At 38.5% G+C, this 12242-nt stretch overlaps 1 protein-coding gene across 3 annotated transcripts in view; it reads right to left on the bottom strand.

Moving 5' to 3' along the window:
- Positions 1–12242, bottom strand: part of PLEKHG1 (pleckstrin homology and RhoGEF domain containing G1) — a 200388-nt gene that overhangs the window by 148629 nt on the left and 39517 nt on the right. For all 3 annotated transcript variants that reach the window (XM_045188902.2, XM_045188903.2, XM_045188904.2), the window contains one exon: positions 1051–1113. The gene's annotated coding sequence lies outside the window, so the exon portion shown is untranslated. The remainder of the gene's footprint in view (positions 1–1050; positions 1114–12242) is intronic.

Genomic DNA, 12242 nt, shown 5'->3' with positions numbered 1-12242 from the left:
CCACAGACTCTTAATGTTTACGCTACTCGGCACTGTAGCCATGAGTTAGGCAAAAGGTCTCCTGGGACTTTCTTGCCAGTAATGACCTGCAGTAAGCAAACCATTGTTTTACCAGTTAACCAAACACCAGTGAACTCTGAACTCTGACACAAGCAAAGTCATCTTTACACCATTAAAATGCCATTTGCCTTTGTAATAACTCTGAGGACTTCAAGAAGAATAACGCAGTGTATCAAATATTTATGATACCAGTAAAGCATTATTATTTTGCTAGTTGAAGGCAACAAAGCTCTCATCCATTGTAACACTTAGGCTTTTAATTTTGTTTTTATTTTGCTGTTCGTTTAAACAAAAAGACCTGTAGGCAACACTGAAAATATAAACTGGTGAGTAACAAGTGATAACGCTATACCTACCCGACTGAGTTCCTTCATCTATTCCTGTCGTCCTAGTAAGCATTCAGTGTAATTGAGCAATGCTAGTTCAACATTCCCGGTCTTGACCAAGAGCTTATCACGTGGTCAGAGTACGAAAAATGAAAGTATTTGGAAAAGGCAGTAAACTAATTGCCTAGACTTAAAAAAAAGGGGCATATCCTCTTCCTTCCTTTGCCTTTTATCATTCACTGTGGCTTTTCAAATACTACCGCCACAAAATTGGATGGAGATTTTAAATCTTGAAGAAAAAGAAGAAGTTAAAAAAGGACAAGAAGAACTTTTCTGGCCAATGAGAAGCATTTACAATAAGACCTAAAGACGGACTACCTAGAAGGCCAACAGGCAGAAATGACCCCAAACTGGGTCACTCAATCATTTCCTCTTCTTCATTCCATTTTTGTTCTTCACGTGTGTCTTTTGAAGTACGCATTTTCTTTCATAATTCATCCTGCAGTTAGAATATTTGTTGTTCTTTTACAAAATTGTTAAAAGCAAGAAAAACTGTGCCCACAGTGTACTTATATTTGCAAAAATACCTAATAAACCTAAACTTTGAATATATTAATTTTTTAATGTGGCTCATACTCAATGGCAAAAAATGAAAACAGCTTACTTTTATAGCTGAGGGAAGTCTTTCCAGTGTGGTCACCCAGAGACTCCTAATATCCGTCTTCACCTGTAGTGGAAACACAAAAAATAAATTGCTGAAAGTAAAAACTTTAAGTATTACTTTTCCATATGGATAAGAATTAGGGTTCACTTTAAGTAGCAAATGGAAGACTGGATTCAAAAAGGCCAAAATTTTCCCAGGAAAATGCCACATCTATGTTATTAGTCTATAACAGACCTAAGGCAATAATCATAAAAATTAGTAATTTAAAAACAAAAACAATAACAGGATATGGTATTAGAAGGTTACTTTGACTTTCTCCCTCCCTTGACATACTCAGAAAGTTCAAGAGACTTGAACTTTCAATAGCACTTAATAACTAAGTTCAATGACTTGCCAGGAGAATGTACCCTACCTGGGAAACAAAGCCCCAAGGAGTGGAAAGAAAATGAACTATTTCACTCAGTCTCAACAGCAGTATCCCTGCTTCTCAAACACAAGTCCGCCACAGCAAGGGAACCACCTTCTACGGCCATGGCTACGTGATGCCTGAGTGTTTCTCTGTGATCGTATCCCATAATTCCTCTCATCTTACAGCTTTGCAAAGTAGCTGGGTAGGGCGGTAGGTGTTCATGGGGGTGACGCTTACATCTGGTAGAATTTGGGATTGCTGTATTTCTGGTCACTATTTTTAAAAGGAAGGAACCACAGATATTTTAATGTTTTTAGGCTTTTAAAGGAAAAAAACAACCAAATGTGCCTAGAAATTTATCAGCTGGGTATTTTCATGAAAAATGTTACTCAAAAATATTCCAGTTGTTGAGGCATAAGTCAAAATAAAAAGTTATGAGTGAAAAAGAGCTCACAGAGCAGTAGCGCTGGTGGAGAGCACTGAGGGGAAGGAAAGAGGGAAGAAAGTAGGCCAGTCACTCTTAACCATAGTCCAAACCGAGTGTGAACTTTCCAAATTTTTGGAAAAAATGTAATTAAAAACTTTACTATAATAACTAGCCCCATCTAAGTCTGAAATCCTGGATCATGTTATTAAAACCGGAGGCATGAGTGGGGGTAGATGGTAAAAGGGAGCTGGCTGTATTTGTACACGGGGAGTAAAGAATGGAGTTTCATTTGTAACGCTACTTCTTTTTACTGTGGTTTGAGAGAACAAAGAAATGAACTAAATATCTAAACTCAGTAAAGTTGAAAAACAATAATAACTATAATCTAGAAAAGGCAGAAATAAAAATAAAGGCGGTTATTTTGTATTTGGATATTTAAAAAGCAGTTGCTGGTTAATTATACAATGAAATACCCTGGAGACAGATTTCAGGCAAATTAGTCATAAAATCTAACATGAAACCAGAATTGTTAGAGGAATATATTACAGATATGGAAGAGATTAAAAAAATTAAGAGTGCTATGTATAAAAATATCCTTGTGAGTAAATTTGGTCATCTCAATGGAAAGAGTCTTCTAAGGTGCTATTTAATTATTAAAACTGAACCGAAAATATAAAAACTTCAAAACTAATGAATGTGGTTTACTTCAAGAATTAGATTATCCCCAAACTATATAAAAAGCTTTCAGGATCTGAACGACCGAGGCTTCCAGTTTGTCTGATGAAGTTATCCCAAGCCTGATAACCAAATGTGCGTGCGTGAGCCGTGATAGGTCACAAAGAGAGAAAATAAAAATGTAAGAGGCTTGTTTGACTTAAATAAGATAGAAGAGTTCCAAATAAAGTGCTCAGAAAACTCAATTTTAGTATAGTAAAACAGTGATACAACAATCCATATTGGGCTTATTCTAGAAACATTCTATAAGTAGATCTATTACGCTCTAGCAATAGCTCACAAGAGAGCAACAATACGCGTATTTTCCAGGATGCCTAAACAACACGTGATGAGCTCAGTACCGATACCTGATAACCTCTCAGCAACCTAGAAATAGATCACTTACCATGACTTTTTTAAAGAAAGGTTTAAAACCAACAGACATTTTTATTAAAAAGTTGGACAAAATAAAGGATGCTCACAATGCAATCGTGAGCGGAAACGAACAAACTAAATTACCACCATGCGCAGGTGACAAGTTTGAATACCTAGAAAACCCAAGAGAAATCTCTAAAAAATACCCAACTGGAAATAGGAAAGGTACAATGAGATGGCCTGAGAAAACAACATGTGAAAAGCAACGTGTTTTTGTGCAGCGGCAGCAATTTCCGATCACAAACAAATGAAAATGGAGACAATCTAAAAACAGATCATAGTCAACAAAATTATGCTTCTAATGAAGGATTTATATAGAAAACATTTAAGGAAATCTTTAGGATACTGCTTTCCTCACAAGACATGATAAAAAGTACAAATGTACTTCCCCAAAAGGGAGGAGGGAAGCATCATATAGCCAGGAAATTCAATACGCGGTAAACCAATGAATTTATATTTTGGGGCTGTAGAAAGTGAACTACCATTATAGGAATAAGAGAACAGCAAGAGAGCTTTTACAATCAGTGATGCTTATTTATAGGTGAATAGTTGAGGACCCCAGAGGCTGTTCTATAAATTCAGGATAGGATTTAAAAAAAATTGATTATCCGGCCTGAAGTGCAAAATCGACTAACACACTATACTTAGGACATTAAATAAAAATAGAATTTTCTGTTTAAAAAAATCCACTTTGAAGGTTGGGGGTAGGTTATAAATATCCGTTGATGTTATATTTGTGAGAAGAAAATGCTGGCCGCACCTCACTGACTCGTGGCAAAACTGGTCACGTTTTATTGCTTCTGGCCGCAGAACAATGCGAAACTTATAGTCTGGAGTGTAGGCAAGGTAATGTTTAAAGTAAGTTATATAGGCAAAACACAACTAGTGTGCTTTTGAGAATAAAAATAAATGAAATGTCAGGGTTGGTTTTGTAAAAAGGAGACACAAATCCAACCTGTCGCCATGTCCTTTTAACGACACCATCTAAAATAAGCTTACTCTTAATTTTAGATGACAGCGTGCCGAGAGAGACAAATAGCTTTGTGTCCCTAACAATAACTATGGGATCAATTCTAGTTATTCAAAAAGAATGTTAACAAAAATTACCCATAGAAGAGACCAAAAGAAAAGGCTTGTTAGCTTTGGAGGACCACCATACCCAAGAACGGGATAAACACAGCTTTTAATGGCCTGAATTAGGTGATGTTTAGACAAAGAATGATTTCAAAGTCATGTCCGATTTTTAAAAACCCACTTCTTATGATAAGAACTATGAAAAAAACCCCGAAGTATAACTATCTTACCTAAAATGTCAATTATCTGAAATACAGGAGTCCTGAAGATTTGTTTATAAGCACACAAACTTTGTTATCTTTATTTCTTGGGTAAAACACATGAAACTCATAGAAGAAACCAAGCGAGGGTAGAAACCCACACAAGGAGTTAGGAGAAATCACAGGACTTTAGACCAGTGTAACCTATAATATAGTTAATAGTGATACTGCCAAGTCACAGCAAATCTCTGAACGTTCCCCCCTAAGGATCTAAAAGAGATGGTCAAGTAGACAAAAACAAAGTGTTTTTGAAGAGAGACACAATTTGATCATGTGCAAAAGAAATCTCTGTATTTGGACTGGAGTCCTGCTTCTGCCCAATACCTGACACCTCGGGTCCCACATCATTCTGATTTGGGAGTGCTAGGTAACTTAGGACTCTAGGTCCACTGTGCCATAGAAACCTATCCTTCTTTAAGCTGCCTCATTGCCTTCCTGGACCATAAGCAATTAACAACAGCTAGTGTAATACAAACCTTCTTAAACTGGCTGCTGAAAGCAGGCAGAGTAATAGCATCTGTTATTTTAGAAGGCCCATGTCCATCTACCCTTCTTCTGGCAACTGTACTAGCGTTTTCCTCTCCCTCTCCCTACTCCCAGCCCAGGTACTTTGAATGACATTAATTAGACTAAGCCATTCATCATGTTTCACCCCTCTAGTTACTTTGATTGGCTCCTGGATAGGCACATGGCTCAAGCCAGACCAATCAGGGCCAATGAGACCTAATATGGGGTATTTTATTAAAATTACTGGGGAAACACACCCTTTCTTTTTCCTGCTAGACACAAATAAGAGAGGATTTAGAGGCCAGAGCTGCTGCAGCCCTCTTGCAAACATGTGGGGCCTGAAATGAGCCAACATGGAGGAATCTCACACTAATATATTGTGTGTTTTTGAGCCCAAAGCTAGACATACAAGCTCCAATATGACCTGCTTTTGTCCACTCAATATTATGTATGTGAGATTCCTCCACATTGCTTTGCTAACTAGGTAGTGCAATTATTCGCACTGATGGACAGCATTTTGTTGGATACTTTGTGATGTGAGTGTTTATATGCTCCACTGTTGAACTTTTAGACCATTTCTGTTTTTCCCCCCATTACAAGTAATGTTGCACTTTGCCCTGATATCAGGTTTCTACCTTGTATTTACCTGAATTGGAACTGCTGATTTGTTCATCTTACACATGTTAAAATTTACTGGGCTATGACAACTTTTTTTCAAGAGTAATTGCACCAATTTAAAACTCCACCCACAAAATATGAGAGTTCATTTTGCTCCATATTATGGCCAATCTGATATTATAAAATTTTTGCCAAAATCCCATTGTTTAAATTCCTGTAGCTTTATAACAATGTATGAGGTTTGTCCAGAAGGTGTTCAGCCATGTACTATGAAAAATAGAGACATTTATTGAAGAAGATACAAGAAACATTGTACACAGAACAATGATGCTTTAGTCTCCTTCAAAGTAGGCACCTTGGGACCTCACACAATTCTCCCAATCACCATCAGCTGCCCCCTTACATTTTCCTGAATCTCATCAACAGTCTGAAATCTCTTCCCTTTCAAAGGTAATTTTAGTTTGGAGAAAAGCCAAATCTAGTCTGGAGGGGGGCTGAGTTACCTGGATGATTTGATGTTTCACCAAAAAACTCTGCACAAGACATGATGCATGAGCAGGCATGTTGCCATGATGAAGTTGCCAATCACCAGTTGCCCATAGCTGCAGTCTTCTGAATCATCCGAATAGTTTCCATGGAATGGTCAAGCTTAATGCAAAATGTGATGCAGATTCGTGGCTCTACTAAGTCATTTTGAATGCGATGGCCAACAGCACACATCTACAGCAACATCTACTGCCTCCAATGACTAGTACAGTGAAGTTGTCATTGTTCACACATGCTCATTCCAGTCCACTCTCCTTGGCCGCCAGGTTACATCAATGTCGTGCAAACCATTCTCGTTATATTAACAATGGCTTGACTTTTTCTGGACAGACCTTGTAAACAGCATCTCTAAATCCTCCTATCTGTTTCTTCTCCTGGATTCTTTTGGCTATTCCTGGGTCTTTGTTCTGTAAAAATTTTAGAATCAGCCTAAGATCCACCAAACACATGTTGGAATTTGGTTGGGATTGCATTGGATCTATATTTAAAAGAATCGACATGTTTATAATAATGAAATTATCTATGAATATATGTTATCCCCTTTCCATTTTTAGGTCTTTAAAAGTATCTTTCTATAAAATTAGTTATTCCATTTTCTATATAAAATTCTCACAGATCTTTCATTAGATATATTTCTAAGAACCTTAATTTTGCTATTACTGGAGAAGATACCTTTTAGAAAGGTATCCTGCTTTTTCTAGAGAGGCTATTAACTTAAAAAAATTATATTTGGAAATATAAAGAAAAGTTGCAAAAATAAGAGTGTAAAGAATACTCTCTTTTCCTAGTTTTTTCTTGTCAAAAGTTTATTGATTTTGTTAGTCCTTTCCTAGAACCACGGTGTTGGAATGCTATGAGCATACATAACTGTTCTGATAGAAACAAGAAGACCCACCAAATTCACGAGAAACTGGATGAGCAAACTGGGGGGGGGGGGGGAGGGACAGAATTTGTTATCAAACATTTTAGAATAAGAGTGTCAAACAATCTCAAGATTTTTCCATTCATACAGGTGATTACTGCACACGAGTATCTCAGACTCAGTATTTATTTATTAATTCAATGAATATTTAGGACCCGTTATGTAGAGACACACATTCCTATTCTCACAGAGACCTCCAAACACAGATACTCTACAGCTTTTCTTGCAAAGTCAAGTCAATTTCTATTTGTAATTTGGTATTTCTAATCGACCAGTTTGTGCTGCAAAAGAAAAACAGTAGGTCTCAACCACTAAAAAAAAAAACCAAAAACCAAAAAACCCTAGCATCTAGAAGTGGAGACTATGGAGGAGTGGTATAAATCTTTCAATAGCTAGAATTCATTGGTTTCCTATCCAGTAAAAATACTAGTTTTACCCACAATTTGATTAAATTACATAGTGAATGCCTGATATGTGCCAGGCACGGGGTTACAGAGTGAGTAAATCATGGTGTCTCTGAGAAATGCATCTCATGTTACAAAATGAATGGATGTGTTCTTGGAAGAACTACGTACATCAGCAATTTTTTAATAAGTTGAATTTTTTCCATTGGCGTTTTAATAGATATACTGGGGGAAATCTGTCAGAGTGAAGGCTCTACCCACTCAATCCTGATGTCATACAGGGTTTGCACATTTCAGCAGGCACTGACTGAATGTCGCACATAAGTAAAATGTATGAAATGAGTTGAGTTTTTAAGACAAGTTCAGTTCTTAGTTTGTATCAGTTCCTGGGTTCCACAGGTTCATACACCAATACTAGGTAGAATTGACTGAAGTTCTTTATGCCTCATTAAGATACGTTAGGCCAATCCTGGATGCTTCTTCAATGCGGGCTATATTTTCACGGTGAACTGGCTGCGAACTTTTAAAAAATGAAACCCAAAGCAGCTAGACAATGCAGACACCAGATTTTGATGGCCCAGACCTCAGAATCTGCCATTTCTCTTTAGTTTTTTAAGAGACTACCAGTTGGCATAATTACTTGACAAAGTATTATTAATTCTAATACTTAGTCAGAGATATTAGAAGTTCCAGTAGGTGATTCCCTCCTTATATTTCCCTGTATGTCCCTTTCTTTTTTGTTCTTAAAAACAAACATAAAAGCAAAGTGGGCCTCGTCATAAGAAAAGCTGGCCAAATAGAACTGAGAATTTCAACACCTTTTTTCTTTATTTTTCAATGTTGGAGATGCACCGGGCAAACAAGTGAAGGAGAGAATGTTTTTTGAATGAACGATGTGCATTCAAATGCTGTTAAAGGCACTAGAATCACAAAGAAAAACCCCAAGCCTCTGCCCCAGACAGCAGGCTCTGAAGGAAGGCGGGTAGACCAGTGAACAGATGGTAGCTGGATTACAAGCGCTATGATACAGTTATCAACACCTTCCTAACTCTCTTCCCTATCACTCAAGCAACCCACGCCACTCCCAAAATGCCTGGAATGCATCCAACATCAGAGCACCAAACTATGTACCTGGCATGGGTGGGGAGGACCCAGGAGTGACTAGGACAGAGTACTTCCCCGTAGGGAACCTGTGGCCAGTGGGACGGGGGTGGGAGTTGGGGGGATGTCACAGAGTTAGCTAGCAACAATGCCCAGAGGCAGCTTCAGTGGTGCAGTGTGTACTTGAAAGCATAAAAAGAACACAATTCTTTCCTGGCTGGTGTGGCTCATGAATTGAGCACCAGCCTGTGAACCAAAACATTGCTGATTCGATTCCCTGTCGGGGCACATGCCTGGGTTGCGGGCCAGGACCGATCGATGTTTCTCTTTCTGCCTCACGTCCCCTCTCTCTAAAAATAAAGAAATAAATAAAATAGTTTTTTTAAAAAAACACAATTTTTGTGTTCTTGAAATTAGAGACTTAATATTGAACTTGGGGACTTAGTAACACACCAGTGGGGGAATATTATGGGTAAGGTAAGACTTTCCAAAGATCCACAAGTCCAGATATAAACAAGGAGAGGAAAGGTCACTATGAAAACTAAGGTTTTTAGCAAATTCTGTACTGAATAAATTGGAGGAAGCCACAGAAATAGACAGACATCTCTAAGCAGAAAAATTGTATAAGCAGCACCTTTTATAGACTGGAGTCCAAGAGCGTCTTTCAACCTAGATTAATGATATTAAGCAATTGAGATGTGTTAGCAAGCAGCAACTGTGAACAATGTTAACTAGTAAAGTGAAACTCCCTGAAATGAACAGAACACAGAAGGCTGTCGTTTTTGAAGTTGGAATGTCTCATAAGCACAACAGACTTTAGTAAAGGGAAACAGAAGATGCCGTGTTTCTTTCTCTAGTTATGTAATAATCCAGCGTTTTGTGAGATAGCTTTAGAAATCTGAACTTGTGATTGCCTGTTTATTTAATGGTGAAGTACTGATTTTTTTAAAAAACCAGGCTTCTAAAAAAAGTTTTAAAGAACAGGCTTCTGTAAAAACACTCCTTTTATTCAGGCAACATATGGAAAAAACTGTTACATCACTTTAGAATGTTATATTTAGAAAGGTAATTTCCTTTCACTGAAGGACTTTTTTTTTCTCAACCTTTCCACATCAGTCAAAAAAACAGGCTTTGACATATCAGTTTTTAAGAAATGAACTACCAACTGTATCACAGAGTTTTTATTTAACATCCATCTTGAGGATATTTCAATGAGCTTTCAGGTTCGGCGGGGGGGGGGGGGGGGGGGGGGAGGTGGGTGAGCAGAAAACATAAATATGGAGAGCAGACTTCCAATAAAACATTTCACAGTTCTCAGGGAACAGTGATTTATTCATCTGCATGTCCCCCCCACCACAGCAACTACTACTTCCTGGAAACCTTTGGTTTTGCTAATGTGGTCTGTTTTTACTTCTGAAAAGAGGGGAAACACTAAAATTGAATTACGTTGCCCACGAGGAAAATAGGAGGGTGATAACTGAGGGAGGCAAAGAAACCTTGTCATTTTAAATCTGTCCTTGGGAAAACGATTTTTCTTTTTATTAAACGTGTCGTGAGCACGTGTAGTTGTACTTGCCCATTTATTTTCCTGATGTCAAAGGTTCAAACTCAATGCGAATGCCATTTAAAAAAATAGCTCAGGGAGGCCGAACTTAACAGGTCATCTTTTCTGCATGATGCTTTTGGTCACCTTCGCAGTCAACGACTAGGGTTTCCTTCCATCTATCTTGCAAGTTCAGATGATCTCAAACATGGTTTATTTATTTAGTAGCTCATTTTACTTAAAATACATATGCGTGGTTCTAGGTTCTGACACCATGAGCAGATTAATATTTCTTCGGATTCAGTGTATGTGCATTTTTTAGCCCAGATCCTTGAGTATAAAACCCCAGGACAAAGGGTGGGGTTTTGTCATGCACAGGTGTGCCAGAGAGAACCCATTGCCACAGATGTCACTATAAAACTGTAATACGGTACCTACAAAAAAACCCGAAGCATCGTACCTCCTGCCATAATGTTAGATTTGTGCTTTGCAATCTTGACGTTCAGGCAGCACAGATACTTAGCATCTGTGCCCCCTTAGCCCACATGTGGTGGCTCCATCTCTTTTGTGCATGATTGGCATGACCAGTGCTCAGCACATGCCGGCTGCTCACAAATAATTATTCAATGAGTAACTGCATGCAGTGTGCTCACTGGATAGGTAACTAAGAGAAGTTTTAAATGGGAGAGTCCAGATGATATATAAATGTTGACAGGATGGATCTTCCAGAGAAGAAGGGTTTGAAAATCCTGGAATATGAAAAATAATCAAGAGTATCCCTGAAAAAGACAGGAGGACTTGGACCCAGGACCCAGGACCCAGGACCTGGTGTAAAATAAGGCCGGGGCACTTTGACTGTTACAACAAGGGGCGGGCAGATGATGGTCATCAGATAGGAAGGTAGGCAGGGGCTAGTGTGTTCCTGGGTGATTTCTGTTTTCTCTGGGAAGTAATTGACAAGGTCATCTTCTGAAGGTGGTGGGCAAGAACGTGTGGTGGGGAAGATTAGGGAAGGCTAGAACTGAGTCATCTGGAAGAGGCAGGCATGGGCTGACTAGAGGAAAATAGTAAGCCTGTAAGTATCACACTCTGTGTCATCAACCACCAGGTGATAGATCCTTAGGTGGGGCATAGGCCTGGGCATGCACTCAGCAGAGAGCAGGGAGGACAGGTAAGGGGCTGGTATCAGAAGAAAAGCCTTGGTTTTAGAACCAGGAGACTTGGGTCCAAGCCTGAGCTCTGCTAGAAATGAGTTATCTGACGTGCAGAAACCACTTCCCTCTTTAGGCCTTAGGTTTTGCCATTTATAAACTGACAGCATTTTGTGAGACTCTCCAATGTCCCCTCTAGCTCTAAAAGGGTTAAGTGATTCTAAAACACCCAGTAAATTAGTTTAATGGCAGCACAGTTCATACAGACTAAAAACTTAGAATCAGACAGGAACGACTTTTACTGGCTTGGTCCATAGCTTCATTACTTTCTGACATGGATTACATCACAACCTCCCCTCAGGTCTGCCTCTAGTCCTACTTCCATCCTCACCTGCACGACAAACGTGATCATGTGAGTTCTCTGCCTCAGTCCTTCCAAAGGTCCCCCCATTGCTGTCTGGATGAACCCAGACTCCTCAGCCCAGCCCAGAAAACCCTCTGTCATTGGTTCCTTTACTGAAATACCAACTTGCAAAATTGTTTGTTTGTTTTTAAAGAGAAGCATTTTCCCTATGAAAGTATACATAAAATAAGGGTATTCTAATCCCCTAAACATACCTGTCACAGAGATTTGGTCCGAGCACTTCTCAGTAGCAACAGCGAGATTTTGGTGAAATACACTGAAGTGAATTCCTTTCACTTTTCAAGGGGAGTACAATATAGGTTAAAGCCTTCTCAAAAGAAATGGGCTTTCCAGAGGAAGTGAAGAAAGAATATAAATAACATCACCCCATTCATTAAAAGAATGGCATTCAATGATGTTTACACAAGTGGTTCTCACTCTTTAAACTTAAGTCTAAATATATTTTAAAAGCTCTATGTAAAGTATTAATTTACTGAAGCCAAACCACAAAGAAATCTCAAGAATGTATCCAGGTTATATGATTCTGTCCCCTGCTACATAAAGAGAATTTTAATAGTTTCTATTTTGGCCATCTATTGACTAATTGCTATTTAAGAGAATTTGGGGAAATAATTTGAAAAATTAAGTTTCAGTCCAATTAAGTTTCCAGGTAAGAGA

The sequence above is a fragment of the Desmodus rotundus genome, chromosome 11 (genome assembly GCF_022682495.2).
Source record: "Desmodus rotundus isolate HL8 chromosome 11, HLdesRot8A.1, whole genome shotgun sequence".
In the NCBI taxonomy this organism is placed as follows: Eukaryota; Metazoa; Chordata; class Mammalia; order Chiroptera; family Phyllostomidae; genus Desmodus; species Desmodus rotundus.
The sequence above is the reverse complement of the archived record's forward strand: the minus strand, read 5'-3'. Positions and strand labels throughout refer to the sequence as shown.